Below are 22,896 nucleotides of genomic sequence, written 5' to 3'. Positions count from 1 at the left end.
GACTGAAAAGTGATATTACTGATAAATGGAAAATATCATTTACTTGGGCTTAGCAAAGTTGAAATATGTCTTTTTTTAACAAATATGAGATATATTCCTGCCCAAACTTCTCACAGAGTTTGCTAATAAGAAAATAGTGACTTGGAATGAAAACTTACTGAAAGGAATCCAATTTTGTATGTTTCCAGAGGAACAAAACAAACTGAAACATGCTTAATTAGTTACATTTAGCATCACTAAGAGCAAGTTTATGAATAAGTGGTTGTGTTAAATTTACAGTGACTGTTAATACCAATATAACAATCAGGATAATTTAGTTATATATCAGTGTTCTTTGTAGCATTCAGATACTCACCTTTTTCTACTCCACGATTTTTTGCCGGTATGTGCTATTTAATAAGGATGAAGTGGAATTCAATGAAGTACTGAGAGGTGGTAGAATATTCTTTGATAGCTGTCATGTCTCAATAAACTGAATTACATGTCTACCGTGTACACTCTGAAAACATCAGACTTACCATCTACTTGCGTCATGGAAAGGTAAAAAGCTCAAAAGCATGATTGTTTATATGTTTGCCATTAATGAACAAGGAAAACATATATTGATACCCTCGTTATATGTTTGATTCATAGTGACTTTTAAAATGTCTCACTCTAGAAACAATGGTTAATTTTTTCCCACAGACAGCAATGATTTTCTTTGTACTTAAATCTCTGTAAACAAGTTAATTGGGGACTTCTACAAGGCAGCAGAGGAAATTTTCTGTTTGTATAATAAAAGAGTGTGTGCGCTGTGCTGTAGGTGCACATAGACTAATCAGGGTAAAACTTCCTGAGATGCTTGTGGCTTAGGGAATAATTGAATCAAATGAATTTTTTTTAATGTCCCAATTCAACCCCTGACACGAGAACATCTTTTACTTAAATGGTACTTAAATAGTCAGATTTTCACTGGAGTCAGCAACTCTTTTTTAATTGGAATGTTTAAGTCATTAATACGGAATCTAATTATTAGCATGTGGGTATTGATGGATATGATTTCATCGTGAGCTTTTTCACGGCATTCTGTTCTTTCCTTCCCTGCTTGTGGATTGGAAAGGGAAGTCACGATCTTATTACCTCCAATGAAGTTGTGCTTCCAGCACAACCAACGGAAAACAGAATAGCCAAATAATCACTGGAAATCTGAGAGGGAACACTTGTATTCTTTATGAACTTGTTGGCCCCCCCAAGAACACAGCCATGTAAGGAAATGGGATCTCCCCCTCCTAAATGGGAGACCACGTCACCTCTCACCTCCCACCCACCCAAGACATATTCTGAGTTGCTAGAATGGGAACTGTGGTTGGCACTGGGGTTTGGTGGGAGGGAGAAGGGCTTCTCTAGGTTTCATATGAAATAGTGTTGCAATGTATAAATCTGAACTTTAAACCAAATCAGAATGCCTGTTGAAACATTTTATCGTGAAAAAAATCGAGGATGCACAAATAATTTGAGAACATTGTAAAAAACCACATATCATTGCTACTCATCTTTAATAATTATCAACATGCGGTAGTTTTGTTTCATTTATAAATCCTGACCTCCCAATTCTCTTCTCTCTTGCTGATGTTTTACAACAATGCTAAGACTTCAGTTTAACCCATATCTCCATGACGTAACACTTTTTAAAAGACAAAACCATACATACTATGCCTAAAAATTAAATAATAATTCCTTAGTGTTATCTAATATCCAGTCCATCTTCAAAATTTCTCAACTGAACCATAAATAACTTTTTATAGAGTTTTGTTTTTTGTGGGTTTTTTTGTTTGTTTGTTTTTTCCCCAATCAGGGTAAGAATAAAGTCACTGTTTCATTTAACCTGTATGTCTCTTAAATTTCTATTAAACCCTAGGGTTCCAAATACTTCCTTCTCTGTTTCTATTTATATGTTAGGGAAATTGGACCCTCTGTCTTGAGAATTTAGCACATTTTTCAATGCATGATGCTCCCTTGTGGAATCTTTTAACAGATTTCTGTTGAAAATGCATCAAAAACTTCCTGGGTGTGATCTGAAACTGGCCTCCTTACATGGAGGGCAAGGAGAGACCAAAGAAAGAGGTAGGCCGCTCCAGATGGGTAGGTACAAGGGAATAAGCAAGGGAACTTGTATATAAGGTTTGCCTTCGATAACAAGGCAAGTGGATCACATCCACTCACTAGAATCTTGAAGGTTTATACAATAACAGCTTTAGCTGGGCTCCGTCATGTGTACCAGCCAGGTCTCAGCATCACTTCACTGTCTCAAGGTTGTGTCCTTGGAGTAGCCTCTGGTAGTGGGGACATTCCAAGGACAGAGAACAGTTTGAGGAGCCTCTGATTGACTCATCCAGCTCACAGGTCAAAAGGGCTCATCATGCCCTTTTGATGACCTCATCGCACACTCCACCCCTCAGTGACCTGCTCTTACAATTTCATACGCACCACCACCCACCTCCCCACAATCTTCTGCACTGTGTCCTGAGCCATCGTCAGGGTTTCCTAAGCAAGGAGGTGGCTCCTTTGGCTGCTATCTGGCTGCCCTGGAGGCAGATACCACAGTTACAACATAGGCTCATGCAAGAGAAAACACTAATTTTTTTTTCCTAATGACTCACAAAATCATTCACAATTTTTTCCACCCCATGATCTGAACCACTGCTTTATAAAGTCTCCTATACTGAGGGTCAGATTACTTAGGGCATTCACATGTGTCCTTATGTAATTTCATAAAGGTGATACATTAGCAGACTCACGAATATGAACACACAACATTCTGTTTGGATAACGGTACAGGTGTCTCCTTGCGAAGCAGGTAGAATGTCCAAGTCCATCCTATTTTGGAGGACAGCTTTCCTCATCAGAGACATTTCAGAGTTCAGTAAGGACAGGCTTTGTTGGCTATCCCTCAAGGTTTGCTTAGTGAATCTGGTAAGTACTTCTATGTGTTCTATAATGTCTGCCAGGCCATTGGAGGAAACAAAAATGGAGACCAAATGATCATATCAGTGAAAGACAGAACACACCCATCTCGCCTTGAGGAAAGGAGGATTGGCGGCTGTTTTCACCATAATGCAGATTCTCCCCTCTGTCCAGGGAAGGCCCAGAGGATAACACCCAACCACCCAGGTGGAAGCCATCCAAAGAATTGCACTATACAGCCACTGGCCTCCATTTGGTCTTACCCAATGAATATGCAGGCAGTGTGACCAGTCAGTGCCAAACCAGTCATTATCCCTTAACATGACTTTCCAGTTTAGGGAAAAGGAAACAAGGCCAGCTTTCTTTAAAAAAAGAAATTTGCTTTCGGAGGTAATGGGTGTGTATTACCTGTTTGTGGTGATGGTATCAGAGGTGTGGGCATATGTCCAAACCCATCAAAATGTGTGCATTAAATATATACAATTTCTTGTATACTAAGTATACCTCAATAGCTGGAAAAATACATACATTGTATTCTAGTTTACAAGAAGAAAGAGAGAGAGAGAAGGAGAGAGAGAGAAGGGAGGAAGAAAGGAAAGAAGGAAAGAAGGAAAGAAACGAAACCTGACAGATTCTGAAGTAATGTAGTATAGCATGCCAAGAACCAAACGTTAATCTTCTGAAAATCAGAGCGCTATTGACTCGACGTTTTAGTAAGAAACAAGAATCAAACTTCAGAACCTACCTAGGTGAAGGACAGTTCTACACACAGCATTCTGGTATTTGGAAGTTCGGGTAGGTCTTACCCTAGTTGCAGAGGAACACCAGAGAAGATAGAAACAGCACATTGGCAACATGGCCCTGACTCCCCTTAGCGTATGACTGATCGAGCCATCCATTACCACTGTGTCTGACTAGTAAGGCAGAGAGGGTTAGCATTCATGGAAGAAGATGACACCATCTTGAACCTCACTTACACAAGTAGTTGGCGACCAGTTAGTAGCTATACATGTAAATAATATGAACTGTATTCAAATGCAAATACAATTTGAAAATCCAGTTTAAAGCACAGAAACCAAATTGAAATGAATCCAAAGCTAATACAGACTTGGTGTTACCAACAGGGACAGAAAATAGACAGATGGAAAAATGAATCAAAGAATGGCTAAACTCACCAGAGAAATAGAATTTATAAAATTTTCAAATGAAAATTATGACAAATATAAATTAACTGAAATTATGAACTCAATAAGGGAATATAACAGTATATTAGACATAAGAGAATAAACACTTTGGGAAGTGTTATTATTTAAATCATGGAAAAATTAATAGAAAATAAGGGTGTTTTCAGAGAAATAAATCTGAAAGGAGGCAATGCCAGCTGACATGCATTAAGAGAAATATTAACGACAGTGCTTCAGGTAGAAGAAAAGTGATTGCATATTTGAGCACAGAAATACATAAATAAAGAGAATACATGTGAAATGAAAGCAATTATGAAATAAGTATGCAAGTTATTGAGTATTGAGAAATAAGTATGCGAGAGTATTGATTAGAATTTTTTTAAATGAATCAGGATCTGAGTTTTTTTTTAATGTTTATTTATTATTTTGAGACAGAGACAGAGCATGAGCATGGGAGAAGGAGAGAGAGAGGGAGACACAGAATCTGAAGCAGGCTTCAGGCTCCGAGCTGTCAGCACAGAGCCCGATGAGGGGCTTAAACTCACAGACTGTGAGATCATGACCTGAGCCGAAGTCAGACACTCAACCTACTGAGCCACTCAGGCGCCCTTAATTAGAATTTTTAATGTTCTTTGTAAGTCATGTTCAGAGAGGCAATTTTGAGTTCATATGGAAATTCATTGGTTGCTAAGCAGAATAGAGTTTAAGGGGATAAAATGAAATGTAAAGATAAAAAAGATCAATACTATGTAATTTACAGGGAAGACAATTTTTTTAAGAGAAGGAAGCTCAGAGCAAAATCCTGTTCCAGAAGGTTAATTTTTAAATTAATATATTTATTCATCATTATTTGTGTCTTTCACAAAAGGACTGAAGGGATTCCCAGAAAACATAGTTAAAATGCACAGAGACTGAAAAATAAAAATGACGCTTACCTGTCAGTGCTCTTTACCACAGTGGTTATAGAAGTGCTCTCTAATGCCAAAAGGAGAATATCTAACTTCCTCCCACTTCAAGAGACCATAAGAAAAGGTCAAGACAGGGCACAGAGAGAGAGAGAGAGAGAGGAAGAACTTGGGACATATGTCTTATTAAGGTGCATGAGTGAAGTGTTTTGGGATTCTTGGGTATGGTCAGATTGGTCAATTAAAACCAAAAAGGTCAGGATTTTGGTAGATTCCATGGGGCTCTTATCTAAGGGGTGCACAAGGGGAAGCCCCTGGGAAGTGGGAGAGACTGTTGATCATAAGTGCTATGGAGAAGTCATAACAGGAACTTTCCTTTGCTTCTGAGTCTGGGGGCTGCTATCCAGGGCATGTGTTTGCATGGGGGGCGGGAGGCAGGGCTAGTGTCGGTTAAAGATTCCTACAGGACATTTGGCCACACTAAATGGATGCAGGGCAGCAATACTATAAAGTATCTTAGCTAAACTCTTTTCAATGACACATGAAAAAAAATTCTTTTTGTAGGAAAGAAACAGCAGCTGAATTTCAACTAAATATTAACTTATCCCTTTTGTATAATTTGGTTAAATTCCTCTCATGCTGAGGCTTAGAATTCTTAATTCTCTTTCTAAATCTGTCAGTAAATTCCCAGATGGTTGGGGAGCAGTCCCTTTGGTTCTTTTGGTTACTTTTTATCATCTATAAAATGAAGTGCTTTGACTGCATTATGTATGATATTCTAATATTCCACATTTAGTGACTTTGACTTTGCTTAGGCCTAAGTACTTGAGAAATATTCAATCTTCAGGTAAGGAAAGTGAAGAGAGAAAGATACTAATTATGGGTGGGGGATTAAATTATAGAAAGATAGATGATAGATAGATATAGATAGGTGAGGATAGATGATAGATAGATGCTAGAATTCAAAAATAGGTTAGTACTTTTGTTACATAACTTTGGCTTATATGTTTTCTCTTTATTTGGAGAGCCTGTAATTCAACCACATAATGAAGCAGAAGTAATGTTGCACCTGATGAATGTAGACAATCTAAACATGAAATAATGACTGTTAGCCAAATTAACTACTCAGGAAACAACAGATACTGGTGAGGATGTGGAGAAAGGGAAACCTTCTTACACTGTTGGTAGGAATGAAAACTGATACAGTCACTGTGGAAACCAGTATGGAGGTTCCTCAGAAAGCTAAAAATGGAATTACCCTATGACACAGCAATTGCACTATGAGATATTTACCCAAGGTATACAATACTGATTTCAGGGGGCACATGAGCCCCAATGTTTATAGAAGCATTATCAACAAGAGCAAAACTATGTAAAGGGCCCACATGTCTATCAACTGATGAATGGATAAAGAAGAAGTGGTATATATGCACGATGGAGCATTACTCGGCCATCAAAAAGAATGAAATCTTGGGGCATCTGGGTGGCTCAGTTGGTTAAGTATCTGATTTCAGCTCAGGTCATGATCTCATGGTTTATGGGTTTGAGCCCCATGTCAGACTCTGTACTGACAGCTCACAGCCTGGACCCTGCTTCCGATTCTGTGTGTCCCTCTCTCTCTCTGCCCCTCCCCTTGCTCATGCTCTGTCTGTCTCAAAAATAAACATTAAAAAAAGAATGACATCTTGCAATTTTCTTTTTTTTAATTATGTTTTTACATTTATTTATTTTTGAGAAATAGAGAGAGATAGAGCGTGAATGGGGGAAGGGGCAGAGAGAGGAGACACAGAATCCAAAACAGGCTCCAGGCTCTGAGCAATCATCACAGAGCCTGACACAGGGCTTGAACCCACAAACCGTGAGATCATGACCTGAGCCGAAGTTGGATGCTCAACCGACTGAACCACCCAAGCGCCCCCAAATCTTGCTATTTTCAATGACATGGATGGAGCTAGAAAGTATTATGCTAAGCAAAATAAGTCAAATGAGCAAAAATGCTAAGCAAAAATAAGTCAGAAAAAGACAAATACCTTATGATTTCACTGATATGTGGAATTTAAGAAACAAAACAATTGGCTATATGGAAAGGGGTGGGGGAAAGAGGGAAGCAAATCATAAAGACTCTTATTCACAGAGAGCAAACTGAAGGTTGATGGAGGGAGGTGGGGGGGATGGGCTAGATGGGTGGTGGGCATTAAAGAGGGCACTTGTTATGATGTGCACTGGGTGTTGCATGCAAGTGATCAATCACTGAATTTCGACTCTTGAAACCAATATTACACTGTGTGTTAGCTAACTAGAATTTAAATACAAATTTGAAAGGAAAAACCAACAACTCTCAGCCAACCTCAATTTCAGAAGTTTAATTTTAGAATCCCACATAAGTATTGCTATTCAGACGAAAAGAAAAAAACAAAACAAAACATTTTAAGCTCTCAAAGATTTTTTCTAATATGACATATATAATCTAAAATTTAACCAGGAGTAAGATATATTAAGACTTTTCTAATTGTTTCCTTTTTTTCTAGAAACATATTTATTATGCGATCAAAAATAGTTTCATACAACATACCAGCTTCTGATGGGGATATAGTAAACTTTCTATAATCCTTCATGCTGAGAATTGGGAATTGCATGGAACATAAGGAGTTAATGGCAGTCGGAAATTACCCTGTTACACATTATTCATCATAGTGGTATCATAATGTTGCATTTTGTCTTTCAAATAAATAATTGTTCTGGAAAAGCAGAAATTATCCTGGTTTTGATAACAATTAATGGCCCTGCACTTCATAAATCACACGCCAAGTCTTGGCGTCCTCCAATTGTAAAATGGGCTATATATGGAAATGAAATTAGATATGAAAAGCTCCAAGGACAGTGCCTGATTCATAGAGTTGTAGGCATAGCTTTATTACCCTATTGTCAAAGCCCAGAGAATTTCAATAAATTGACTACAAGGGCAGTATTTTAGCCACCAAATTATCCTCAGAATTTAAATCACTGCCTGCAAATTCTCTTCTTTTTGCCCATAATTACTCTCTTATCACAAGAAAACTGAGAGAGGGTAAGGCTACGCATAGATAGACATCAATGAGAGAAAGGAGAAAGAAAGAGGAAAAGACAGAATGTAAAAGAGGATTATCTACAAAACTGGAAACCGCCATCTGGATCACTGAGAATAGAACAGAATGCAGGTAATGAAAGATCATAGCAAATAGGCAGGCCTGATTGTAGAATATGAAAAAGAATGCAGTCTGTTCCCATTAGTTATACGTATTTTACAGCATGTTCTAGTACTAAGTACTATAGCTATAGAAGACCTGATGGTCTGAGAAGGCTTATCAGAATCATGTGAAAACAGTTGCTTTCATATTTTCCTGATTGGGAAGTCAGCACACTGGCCCTTTGCTGCCTCCCAGCACCAGCAGGATCCAGAACCGCTCTCCAGAAACATGCCCACCAATTCAGACTTGGACAGACTCATTCCAGAAACACTAGAATCTACCCAGACCTAGAGTCCATTGTTAATCCTAAATTTTTAGAATCCTACCTTTTTACGATGTTGTTGCGACCTGTATGTTTGCCAAGGTTTAAAGGTTTGCAGAATGTTTGAACATCTTGAACATCGCCAGATTCACTGGAAAAGTTCACAATACAAGATGAAATTTACTGCTGGATATGGAAACGAGGAGATCAGAGGGTTTTTGTCAACAATATATGCTAATGTTGGATTGCGGTGTGTAGAATGTCCTGTAGGAATGTCACCAAAGTTGGCTCACAAACTGCCACGTAGAGAGATACAATTTACATAAATTAAATGATGAATATAAAGAACCAGGAAAAGCCTGGAAGAAGATAAGAAAACCAGTAAATGATATTCTTGTAGTGTAATTTAATAGATTCTTGAGCCAATGCATGCTTTAGTATCCTAGATCTTTGGCAAATGTACCCATTTTTTAAAAGGTGTTACTACAGTCCTTGTGAGAGAGAACAGAGTGTAAAATATTCAAATTCTTTTATAATTAATAGTGCATTACAGTTTTACATTTGACTAAATTGCAAATGTGCACTAATGTGGGTAAAAACCCAACATCTTTTCATAATATCCCCGTTTTGAGTTTAAGTGTCAGATAAAACATTTCAGAGGGTTATTTGTTAAACCATTACATTAATAAAGCTACTGGATACATTGCTTTTCAAAATTTCTAACCTTTAAAATTCCTTAATTTATTATGAATAAATTTATTATGTCCATAATAGCATCATTTCCTGGGAGCTGCCGTTTGCACCGGCTGTTTATGAAAGTGATTTTATTGAAGAAAACGTTTTCCTTTGATGACGAATATTCTCTTCCCTAGTTTACGGCTAATTGGTTCTCTAGTTAATTTAATTCAAAGACCTATAAAATAACTTTATTAATGTCCATGTATAGAAATGTATGTCAACTAAGAAGAAATTCACTGAACTTGAATAATGAATTTCTTACAATCTAAAATTATTGTTTGAAGCACTTTAGAATCTTCAATCAAGTCTCCATAGACAACATTCAGTTGTTCAGTTAGCAATCAATAACAAATTGACTAACCATCTTTTGCAAACTCTGGAATGGATGCTATGTTGGGAGACATAAAAAGTGGCATGTATTATTTATTTATTTATTATTATTTTAAGTAGGCTTCATGCCCGGGGTGGAGCCCAATGAGGGGCTTGAACTCATGACCCTGAGATCAAGACCTGAGCTGAGATTAAAAGGCAGATGCTTAACTGACTGAGCCATCCTGGTGCCCCCCACCCTACAATGCCACTTTTGTCTTTTACGTGGGGCCACAGTCCTAACATGCACCCACATAAACACCCAAACCACTAACTCAATACCAATTGCAAAAATCAAATAGCAAACAGTCAGTGAGAGGTGAATCCATAGAATGTGTGTAACAGGGAGTCTGAAAGGTTGAATTTTAAATATGTGAGAAGAAAAAAATTTCTTTTAAAAGTGAGTTGCTTCTAGGGAAACAAAGCCTTAGCTAATGTAGACAAAGGCCACCTTTCTCCAAGGTGGTTTTGGAAAGTGGTGTGAATATTTTCACTAGACTACTCGAGTTAGAAATGAAATCAGGATTCTTATTCATTCTGCTGCAAAGTTCAGCTTTGCACTCACGGATTCACATGGCTCTGAGTGAAGTCATCGGGCACTTGAGTGCATCTTTGTCCTAAAAGAGAAACTCACTTCAAAGGTTTTTTTTTTCCTTTCTTTTTCTTTTTTTTTTAAACAAGTGTCCTGGGCTTAGTATCTGAGTCTTATCTTATAAAGAGTTGGCTAAAGGTTGCTCACAGGATGGGTGTGTGGCTGCCCCAGGAACTCCTGACCAGCTATTATGGACTTATGGGGTGTCAGGGAAGGGATGGGGTGTCATCAGGGAGGGTATGGGATGTCAGGGAGGGGTTGAGGTGTCGGGGAAAGGATGACCCTGTGCATGTGTATGTGGGTGTGAGTCGGGGGGGGGGGTGCTTGTTAAAGAGTGAAATCAGAAATATAAAAGAACAGTGTTATTGTAAATCTGTGTCAGTTTCACCCCAGACACCATTGTGCACTCTAAAATTGTGAAGATCTCCAGAATTATGAGAAGTCACATGGTGTTTGTGCCTTTCGTGAGGAAAGCAGTAAAACCAGAAGAATGAAGATTTTCAGATTTTCCAGGTTTCAGTTCCCTCCAGACCCACTTCCATATTGTTGGTGAAAATAGCGAGGCAGGGTATTCTGGGACTTCAGCACCGGGGGAAGTTGTGACAATTTGTTAGTCTCAGGCGTGTGCCTGAATTCTGATTCAGAAGCCCAGGGCACCTGGACTAACACTGGGGTTCCAGAAGGGCACAAGGAGAGGAGAAATGAATCAGAATATTAAATAAAATGAACTTTATTTTTTATCTCGGTCTGGTGAGATGCCACATTTATTATACATATGAACGAATGCATAGTAGCTTTTAGGTATTAAAATTAGCTGACATAAGATGGAATTAACCTGAAAATCAATCAAATAAAATAAATTTTCTGAGAGTGTATTTGTATTCAAGATGAAGGGAAGAGAGAGCAGAGGCATGGAGACAATAGTTCACACTCAGGTATGTGTCACAGGTGAAGGAGTAAGGTATGTTGGATCCTTGTTCTACCATTTGTATATAATGAATTTAAGGACATATAAATGAATACTGGATTAAGGGAGTGTCAGAGTAAAAGTTCTTCTCTAACACAGGCCATCTAGCTAGTAATATGTAAAACTGTAATGAGGAGTGACAAAAACTTTAGTGATAACACTATACTACTCCTGGGTTTATGTTATAACATAGGTGTTATTTTTTTTATGCCTCTATTGACAATAGCGGCACTAGTAAAAAATAAGAAAGCAGCCCTGCCAAGGATGAGCTGAAAGCTGGCCAGGCTCACAACTAGCCCATGGTGTTCTGTTGTCAAACACAAGTGACTTCATATATCATGTTGGACAAGAACATCCTGTGACTGCCATGGAGTGACGGGAAAAAGAACGCTTTACAGTCACATCTGAGCTCAGATAAAAATGAAAAATGTGCAAGGCAGAAAATGCCCTGACCACCCCTCTTCCACCTAATGCAAGCAACTGCTGTTGCTTTACCAAGCACAGCTTTCATCCTGCTCAACGTCTCCCTCTTCCTTGATAAAAATTACACAGGTACTCGATTATAGAAATGCACCGACTCACAGCCTCCCATCTAAAGCAAACCATGATTTCTTGCATTTCCCCTTCAGTCATCCAATTTCAAGTCCAAATCCTATGACAAGCCCTTCCAAACAACGTCTTATTGAGATGGTCCATGGTCCCTCAAGATGTGGACTCCCGTTTGTAGCAAAAACTACCAACAGACCTTGTTCAGCTCCAGGTGTGTTCTTCGAGATCTTTGGCTGGCAAGCAGTGGCAATAGTGATCCCTACCTAAGAAATTAGGGGCGTTCCTATCATTTGTTACTTTTATAAACACTGAGAAGCTGCCATTCATTAAGAACCTACCAAATGTAATGAATTTGGATAAGCACTTAAGAATGGTCACATCTAACGTACGAGTCACTAACACTGCATATTGTTTTAAGTGTTTTGCATATTATAACACATTTACCCTACCACACTCCTATGAAGCATTTTACATTTTATGATAGGAAAATATAATAACTAATTTCATCCAATTTAGCCATTTTATGAGGATAATATTAATTCATCTTTTGATAAGGCAATGAAGCACAAAGAGTTTAAGAAACTTACTTAGGTCCACTTAACTAATGAATGACTGGGTTAAGATTCAAAATCAGGACTTGGGTGCCAGACTCCATATATCTAACTATTGTCTTTTACTTCAGTTCTGTATATTCATTTCATTTAAGGACAGCAGAGGCTAACTGGTAGGTCAAAGCCATGACTTACTTACTTTCTTTCTTTCTTTCTTTCTTTCTTTCTTTCTTTCTTTCTTCTTTCCTTCTTTTTCATTTTCTTTCTTTCTTTACTTTTTTTCTCTTCTTTTCTTTCTTTCTTTCTTTCTTTCTTTCTTTCTTTCTTTCTTTCTTTCTTTCTTTCTTCTTCTTTCTATAATTTAGTGTCCAATTGGCTAACATACAGTGTGTAAAGTGTGCTCTTGGCTTTTGGGGGTAGATTCCCGTGGTTCATCGCTTACATACAATACCCAGTTCTCATCCCAACAAATGCCCTCTTCAATGCCCATCACCCATTTTCCCCTCTCCAACATCCCCCCCCATCAATTCTTAGTTTGTTGTCTGTATTTAAGGGTCTCTCATGGTTTTCCTTCTTCCCTCTCTGTTTGTAACTATTTTTTTTCCCTTCCCTTCCCTCATGGTCTTAAGTTTCTCAGATCCACATATGAGTGAAAACATATGATATATGTCTTTCTCTGACTGACTTATTTCACTTAGCATAATACCTTCCAGTTCCATACACGTTGCTGCAAATTGCATGATTTAATTTTTTCTCATTGCCAAGTAGTGTTACCCATTATATATATATATATAAACCCCATTCTTCTTTATCCATTCATCAGTGGATGGACATTTAGGCTGTTTCTAAAATTTGGCTCTTGTTGAAAGCGCTGCTATAAACATTGGGGCACACGTGCCTCTATGAATCAGTACTCCTGTATCCTTTGGAAAGTTCCTAGTAGTGCAATTTATGGGTCGTAGGGTAGTTCTATTTTTAATTTTTTGAGGAAACTCCACACTGTTTTCCAGAGCAGCTGCAACAGTTTGCATTCCCACCAACAGTGCAAGAAGGTTCCCGTTTCTCCACATCTTCGCCAGCATCTTCTGTTTCCTGAGTTGTTAATTTTAGCAACTCTGACTGGTGTGAGGTGATATCTGAGTGTGGTTTTGATTTGTATTTCCCTGATGATGAGTGACATTGAGCATCTTTTCATGTGTCTGTTGGCCATGTGTATGTCTTTTAAATTTGTTTTTAACCATTATTTATTTTTGAGAAAGAGAGCAGGGAAGGGGCAGAGAGAGAGGGAGACACAATCCAAAGCAGGCTACAGGCCCTGAGCTGTCAACACAGGCCTGATGTGGGGCTCGAACACACAGACCATGAGATTATGACCTGACTCGAAGTCAGACACTCAACTGACTCTGCCACCCAGGCACCCCTGGATGTCTTCTTTGGAAAAGTGTCCACGTCTTCTGCCCATTTCTTCACTGGGTTATTTGTTTTTTGGGTGTTGAGTTTGGTAAGTTCTTTACAGATTTTGGATACTAACCCTCTATCCGATATGTCATTTGCAAATATCTTTTCCAATTCTGTTGGTTGCCTTTTAGTTTTGTTGATTGTTTCCTTTGCAGTACGGAAGCTTTTTATCTTGATGAGGTCCTAACAGTTTATTTTTGCTTTTAATTCCTTTGCCTTTGGAGATGTGTTGGGCAAGAAATTGCTGCAGCTGAGGTCAAAGAGGTTGTTGCCTGTTTTCTCCTCTAGGGTTTTGGTGGCTTCCTGTCTCACATATAGATCTTTCATCATTTTGAGTTTATTTTTGTGTATGGTATAAGAAAGTGGTCTAGTTTCATTCTTCTGCATGTTGCTCTGTGTGTGTGTGTATACATATACATATATATATATATATATATATATATATATATATATATATATAATTTATTATTCAACTATCACAAAGAATAATGTCTTGGGGCACCTGGGTGGCTTAGTAGGTTAAGATTCTGACTCTTGATATAGGCTCAGGTCATAATTTCATGGTTCGTGAGTTCAAGCCCTGCATTGGGCTCTGCCCTGAGAGTGTGGAGCTTGCTTGGGATTCTCTCTCTCCCCTTCTATCTCTGCCTTCCCTCCCACACTTCAAAATAAATAAATAAATTTCAAAGGAAGAATGAAATCCTCCCATTTGCAATGACATGGATGGAAGTAGAGTATTATGCTAAACTAAAGTTAGTCAGAGAAAGACAAATACCAAATGATTTCACTCATGTGAAATTTAAGAAACAAAACAAATGAACATGGTGGGGAAAGAAAGGTAAACCAAGAAACAGACTCTAACTCAAGAAACAAGAAAAATCCCAAATACAAAATCTAACAGCACACCTAAAGGGACTAGAAGCAGAATAACAAAGAAACCCCAAGTCCAACAGAAGAGAAATTATAAAGATCAAAGAAATGATACAGAATCAAAAAACAAAAACAAAAAAAAAAAAAAAACAAGCAAAGAGAACAGATCGATGAAACTAAGAGCTGATTTTTTTTGAAAAAATAAACAGAATTGATAACCCCTAACCAGATTTCTCAAAGAGAGAGAGAGAGAGAGAGAGAGAGAGAGAGAGAACCCAAGTAGGTAAAATCATGAATTAAAATGGTGCAGCTATTCTGGAAAACAGTATGGAGAATGCACCAGTTTGCATTCCCACCAACAGCGGAAGAGGGTTCCCCCTTTCTCCACATCATCACCAACACCTGTTGCTTCTTGTGTTGTTTATTTTAGCCATTCTGATTGGTGTGAGGTGATATCTCGTTGTAGTTATGATTTGCATTTCCCTGATGATGAGTGATGTTGAGCATCTTTTTATATGTCTGTTAACCATCTGAATGTCTTCTTTGAAAAAAGGTCTATTCGTGTCTTCTGTGCATTTCTGAATTGGATTACTTAATTTTGGGGTGTTGAATTTGATAAGTTCTTTATAGATTTTGGATACTAACCCTTTATCAGATATGCCATTTGCAAATATCTTCTCCTATTCCACAGGTTTCCTTTTAGTTTTGCTGACTGTATCCTTTGCTGTGCAGAAGATTTTTATTTTGATGAAGCCCAGTAGCTTATTTTTGTTTTTGTTTCCATTGCCTCAGGAGACATACTCCAGTAACAAGTTGTTACAGCCAATGTCAAAGAGATTACTGCCTGTGTCTCCTCTAGGATTTTGATGGTTTCCTACCTCACATTAAATGTCCTCTAATTTTATTTGGCTTTGCCTCAAGGACCTAGTTACTTATAACTATTGTAATTTTTGAATTATACACATAAGGCTTAAAGGAGCAGGAAAATGGAAGGTTGGTGTCAGAGATCACACTAGTAGTTGACATCAGCACAGAATTCATCATGAATTATAGATCACAACAGAATTCAACTGCTTTCCAAATGCTGGAAATAGGTGAACTTGTTAATTCATTTGGAACAACCTGGACCATAACGTAGCAACTTATAATTAGCAAGGATATTTGGTGGTAATTTTGGCATTTTTTAATTAGAGAGGTTGACAAACAATTATGTGAAATAACATCCCAAATATATGTAAATCATAAACAGATGACCGGATACTGCACATTCACCATATAGCTTTTAGACAGAGTCTATTTTAAGGTAGCACCAAGAAATATTGACCACAATATGCTATACATGTTTTCTTCTTCCTCTAAAAAACGTGCAGCTTCTTAATTATTCTTGAAGCACTCCAGTAACACAGGCAGGACTAGAACAAAACTCTAATTTATAAAGAACATTAGAGAATATAAGATATTTAATGAGACCATTAAATGTCAGTTCTGACAGACAGGCACTGGACAGATTTGTGGCTATTGCTATTTTAAGAAGATAGTGATTTTCCCAAATGTGTTAAAGGTGGTTTAATGTGTGGATTTCAACATGTTCCCAACAGAAGAAGCTAGATATTGTCTTCAGATACAGAGTGATCTGGGATCTTTGGATGGCATTTTAGCAGAAGACATTTCTCTTGCTTTCATAGTCATTTGTTCAACACTTAAGTCTTCACTCAAGTGAGTAAGGTAATATTAGAGCTGGAGATGGGTATTTTTGCTAAGTACATTTGACTCATTAGTGTGTGCTCTTTTCTCTAATTTGTATATTTTCCTCTTACAAGACTTTTATGGGTTATGAGTATTGGTAGATGTTTATTATCTATCTTGTAGTAAGGATGTCATCATGAAAGAGACATGTCTTTCTCTGTTTTTCAATACTTATAGTCATAATTTTTCCCCAGGGATACTTCTAAAACTTTCAAAACTTCTTTCAATCATAAAATAAGTTTGATAAAGATGCTCTGTGATGTAGCATTGAGTGTTCCCATTCTTTTGTGTGGCTGGTTGTGTTTTCTGAAGATTGCAGCAACGATGTCCCCAGACCCTATGCTCTTCCATAATGTGATCTTGCCACTTTTCCTGACCTTTCAGGGGCAGGCTGGTTTCTGCTTTAACCAACAAAGTATGGTAGAAGTGATATGATTTCTGAGGCTGCCAGAAAGGTCATGCGGTTCTACTTGGTTTTCTTGAGGTGCTTATTCTAAGAAGTCAGCCACCTTGTGGCTGTGTGGTCTACCGTGCTCAAGTCCACATGGAGGTGCTGGTTGGAAGTCACAGCTAATCTCCACTAAGTCATGATCTGTGTAAGTGAGTCGTCTTATGAGTTTAGACCAACCTTCCTGCCATCTGAGTTCCACTGCAAGGTATCAATGTACACCAGGGGGAGCAAAGGTCAGCCAGCTGAGCCTGGACCATAGAAATTATGAGCCTCACAAAAGGGCTGCTGTTTAACACTACTAAGTGCAAAGTAACTTGTTGCACAATAGGAATTGGAACCATTTCTTATCAAATTAACAATGGTATAAAATAAATTATATTTAACAATTTCAAAATGTATATTGGTTTATCCTTGATGGGAAATAACTTTATAATGTATGCAGACTTTTTTGACTCTGTGAAACTACCACAAGGGTATGACCAGGTACATATATAAACATCAATGTACAAAATACTAATGGCAGCATTATTTATAGTAATTTTCATTGCATATGAATTATCCAACAATAAATGAATGTTGAAATAATTTCACTCAATGAAATCATAGACTCATTAATTTATACCATGTGAGAGCATGAACTCTCATTTGAGAGTTCACCCATGAAAGAGAAGAGACTCTAAGTATTCGAACACAGTTAAGGCAGAGGGAACTTTATACTGACAATCCCCTTGGCATGTAATGTAGGAAATGAGAAGCCAAGTGGAGGATGGTGGAGCACTGCAGAGATGAGGGACACCAAGCTGAGGGACACAGGGAAGAGGCCCTATTGCCAACATGAGGGGTGGAATCACCAACAGAAACCAGAAGCACTGAAAGCAGGCTTACCAGGAGGATTTGGAAACATAGAGAACACTCTGACAGTGCAGGTTTTGCTCCCTATGACAGAGAGAAAAAAGAGACGATGTGCCCTGGATTCTCCGTTGTGTTGTCCTCCAATTAAACCGAACCAGAAGCTTGCTGACCCAGGAGCCATGGAAACACAGCACACAAAGTGAGCCCCTTGAAGTGCAAGGCAGGGCAGCAAAAGGGGAGAGAATGGGTCTAAGGAAAATAGGCCTAAGACCTACATGAGATAGGGGATGTGGAAATATTACTGGAATGGCAGCCTGAATGCAAACATCTGGACACGTGCTCACACATACTTGTATGATGAATTCAGTCCACCATTTTAAACAATTTATGATTTTAAAGTGATTTAGCTCTAAGGAAATCTTAACTTGACAATGATGAATGCTGAAATCTTAAAACAGAATGGTCAATATTGGTGAATTTCGATTGATAACACAAGATTTCAACAGCAACTTAGCTGGACCAATGAATTTTTAATCAATTTTCTTCATAGATAAAACTATCAAATGTTTTCTTTTTCTTTTTGGCTTTGTTTTATAGCAATTACTTTAATCAGCATCCTTTCTTTTCCTCTTAATTGTTAAGAAAAAGTATATACACATATCAATTGCTTTATTATTTATGTCTATATCAAAATATAGTGATGACAATTTCTGGCATTTTAAGCTTTCTTTTCTGCACATTTAACTTCATGAAAAAGGTGGTGAGAGCACATGGTGCCTTAAAAATATTACAGCCAAGACAGTGAGGTGAAACATCCAGAAAAATCTCAGCAGATACAGGCCCTCTTCCTAATAAGAGGGGGGGTAGCTATGGAAGGAGGCAGCTTATGATCCCACATGTTGTGTTTAAAAAGTAATGCAGTGTTAAATAAAACATTCTTAATCTTAGTCCTCTAGAAATTCTGAAATCATGACGTTGTGTGTCCAGCATGTGCTCCTACAATCCTGCATGTAACAATCTAGGAGACACCTCTTCCCCCAGTTGTTGGCTTCTGCTTTAAGTATCCATTAACTAAAAATTCAAAGTACACACTGGGAAAGAAAATATGTATTTAGAAGTCATCTTAAGATCTTGTAGGAAGAAGATAACAGTGACATAGAAGGATAGAAATAAAATATTGGTTCGCACAGTAGAGTGTACTATCATAGATCACCCCACTTACTGGGGGCTTCCTCCATGGGCTGCACCTTCCATGACAGATCTCTGCAGCCAGCACACCTATGCATCAGCTCCTGCGATATAGAGTGCTAATAGCTGAAAACTCACCCTCCTCATGCCCTGCAGCCTTCAATGACTGCCGCAAGGCTATAGAAACCAGCCCCAACCTCAAGCAGAAACAAGTCATTGGTAGAACTTGAGCTTCAGAATCCTTCCATAGATAAGGCCACAGGCAGATTTCACCAGAGATCAGAGCTCTACTCATCTCTTCTTTCCTTTGCACATTTTTCCTTCAAAGCACTCAATAAATCAAATATGCCCAACCTCTTAGATGCTGTCATCCATTCCCAGAGGCTCTCTTCTGCTTCTAGAAGCCTCCTCCCTCCCAAAAGCTGTCTTCCATCCCTTAAGGATCTTCTTCACTCCTAGATGCTTTCTTCCATTTTTAGATTCCATCCTCCACTCTCAGAGGCTGTCCTCCACTCCTAGAGTCCATCCTCCATTCCGAAAGGCTGTCCTCTACTCCTAGAGGCTGTTCTCCCCTCCTAGATGCCATCCTTTATTCCCAGAGGCTGTCATCCACTCCTGGAGGCCATCTTCCACTCCCAGAAGCTGTTTTCTATTCCTAAAGGATTCCTGAAATTCCTCAGCATAGTTGCTTACTTCATCAAGCCAAAAAGAACCTTCTCTAGAATAAGCGGTAAGACTGAACATTACACGATGCAATATAATCATAACAGTGACATCTCATCTCCTCTGCCATATTCCATTGGTTAGAGGCAAGCCCCAGGACAGGTTCTGACAGAGTTCAATATAAGGGTTTATGCAAAGGTCTGAACATTGGGAAGTAAGGATTATCATAGGGCTGCCTGTCTGGTCATATAGACTAGACAGTAAGGATTCCAACTCTAAGATTCCCAGACCCTATTTATGGAACAGCCATATGGGCAAGAAGAGAGGAATTCTGTTCAAGATATGTGGCTCCAAAAAATAGAAAAACACAGTAAAATTTTTAAATTATTTGTCTCATGGCCCACATGAACACCTCTAAACCATGTTAACTTAGAGGTATTTTTCAAGATCCTAGGAGAGTAATCTAAAACGTATGATTTATAGCTAAACCAGGAAAAAAATCTCATCAACATAATCCACCATTATGCCTCTCCTGGTGCACAGATGTATTCCACAATATACTTAAGAATTTGTAGAAATGATTCATTATTTCATATATATTTATTGTATGGTTGATATAATTGATTGGCTCTACTGTACTTAACTACAGGATACTTTCACTAAAGGAGAAAAACTAAATAATTATCAAATCAACCTTGGCTTTATTAGAAAAAGGAAAGAAAAAGAAAAAGAAAAAAAGCAAATTAAAAATATGGATTTAAGGCCCAAAAGGAAATGCTTCTGAATGTTTTTGTTCTCTCTCTGTTTTTTGACCCTTGAAAGAAAACATAATTTTAAGTGCTTAAAAAAATTAGCAGCAAGGAAAGTTGTGTCTTTGAACAGGGAGTAAACACGTGGAAGGAAAGAAACAAGGGCAGTTTGAGGTAGTTGTACTTTGTCACTAGAAAGTAATCCATCATGTGTTGTTTCATTTTTGCTTTACTTATGAATACTTTCTTCTTGGTAAACCAGTCAGTTTTTCTTCGGTTGTTGCTTAGCTTTGTTTTTGATGAATTTTAAATGCATTCCATTTTCATGTTACACATGTATATTCAAACTGACTAAAACTAGGGGGAATGGTTTAATCTAGTGAATAAAACTGAGTGACTACAACTGAGTTTTGTTTAGGAAGAAAAAAATTTCAGTCAATTCCTTGGTAGCATCACCCATTGTCGATGATATCAACAAAAATAGTACCTGACAAAAACTTGAGCGAACTTCTATATTCATAAAGATTCCTAACATCACAACTCCCAGCAAAGAACCAAGATTATTCTGCAAAACGCAGAGTAGAAAAACATAGTCTTTTGCAGAAATAAAAATATTTTATAAAAGATAAGTCAGAATGGCCATAATGTCTCATAGTTCTGATTGGAAAATACCATTTCCCACTCCCCAACAACCAATAGTAAGAGTTACCCTTATTGTGGTCAGATTTATACTATGAGGTGAATACTCAATATAGTTTACAAATAAAAACATATATATTTTAAATGTATTTGATTAAATATTTCTATGCAAAGGACATGAATTTTAAAAAAGCCCTTGAGTTCACACTATGTATAAGAACTTGGCATTGAGGGGGAGTTAAAATGACAGGGGAATAGGGGGACTCTATGCTTGTCTCATCCCTTGTGCACAGTTAGATAGTTATCAAATCATTCTGAACACCAACAATCAGTCAGAGGTCTGATAAAAACTGCAAGTTTACAAGTAAAAAAGCAACCACCTTCTAGAAGGTAGGAGGTGCAGAGAGTTGATATGGGAAGGTGGTGGGAGGAAGCAGGCTTATGGAGACTACCACAAAGTATCATAAGCAGCACAGGGCAAAATCCAAAATTTTATAAGTCTGCTACAGTGGGGGAATGTGCCTGGCTTAAAGGTGCTCAGGTGGCAAAGTGGAGAGGAATACCAGGAGTGACAGTGTGGTCTGAGGATACCCTAGGTCACAAGAAGGACAGGTTACACTGTTTCCAGGAATAGGAGCAGGTTACTGAGGCTGAGGGCAGCAAGCAGGGGTTCCAGCTTTCTGCTCTGTTTTGACATAAACTCTGAACTGCTGGATGGTCTCATGACCACTTTTCTCACAGGGGCTGGCAAAAGCATGGTGGGACCCTACCCCAGAGGAACAGAGAGGGTCTGTGTCATGGGAGTCCCTAAAATTTGGTGTTTTAAAAGTGAGTCTTGTGTTTGAGATAAACAAGCTTGAATACAGGCAGGGTGAATGCAGAGGTTTGACAGAAACTAGGGGCACAAAAGGGGTGATGATGGCTCTTTTGAGAGTATTCTCTGAAGACTGGGGGTGTGATCTTTCAGCTCCTGAGTTACAGAGGGGATGCTGCCATATTCATCCCACCCATCAGTGCTGAAAGACTTCAGGGAGCAAAATACCTCCATCTGGTGGATGCTGGAGCCACTTATACCAAGCCCCATGTCCCTTTGCCCATCCCCACCCAGGTGCATTTCCACGGAAACAAGTCAGGCTGAGAATCACTGCTGCAGGCCCTTCCTCCAGAAGACGAGGAAAAACCCCTGGCTCCCACCAAGTCTATTGCCCAAAGAATGATACAGTGCTTCAGCTCTACCGTTTACTTTTATTCTTTATTTTCACTCATTTTCTTATTTTTCAATTCCTTTTTTATTATTTATTATATATATTTATTATATATATTTATTATTTATTGTATATATTATATATATTATTTATTATTTATTGTATATATTTATTTTATATATTTATATATGTTTTTGTTTGTTTTTATTTTATATTACTTTATTTTTGTTTTTGGATCTAGATTCTTTTAACAAGCAGATCAAGACACACACTGAGTTTATGTTTTTATGTTTTTTTGTGTGGGTTTTTTTTTTTTGTTGTTTTTGGAGTGTTTTTCTTGGAGGAGGTCGTTTTGGTTTTTCTTTTTTCTTTTACTTTCTGTACGAAATAATAAGACAGAGAAATTCACCCCAAAAGGAAGTACAGAAAGTAAAACTCAAGGCCAGAGATTTAATCAATACAGATATGTCAGATGTCTGAACTAGAATTTAAAACAATGATTATAAGGATTCTAGCTGGGTTTTGAAAAAGCATAGAAGATACCAGAGAACCCTTTTCTGCAGAGATAGGACAAAATTAGTTAGGCCAAAATTAAAAATGCTATAACGAGATGCAAACCTGAATGGATACCATAACAGCTAGATGCGTGAGGCAGAGGAGCAAATTAGTGATAGGAGATAAAATTATAGAACATAAGAAACGGAAAAGAAGAGTGTAACAAAAATCATAGATCGCGAAGGCAGACTTAGGGACTCAGTGACCTATTAAAAAGTAATAGCATTGATATC

This window comes from Acinonyx jubatus, chromosome F2, assembly GCF_027475565.1.
Source record: "Acinonyx jubatus isolate Ajub_Pintada_27869175 chromosome F2, VMU_Ajub_asm_v1.0, whole genome shotgun sequence".
Classification (NCBI taxonomy): Eukaryota; Metazoa; Chordata; class Mammalia; order Carnivora; family Felidae; genus Acinonyx; species Acinonyx jubatus.
This window is presented reverse-complemented; position numbering follows the sequence as displayed.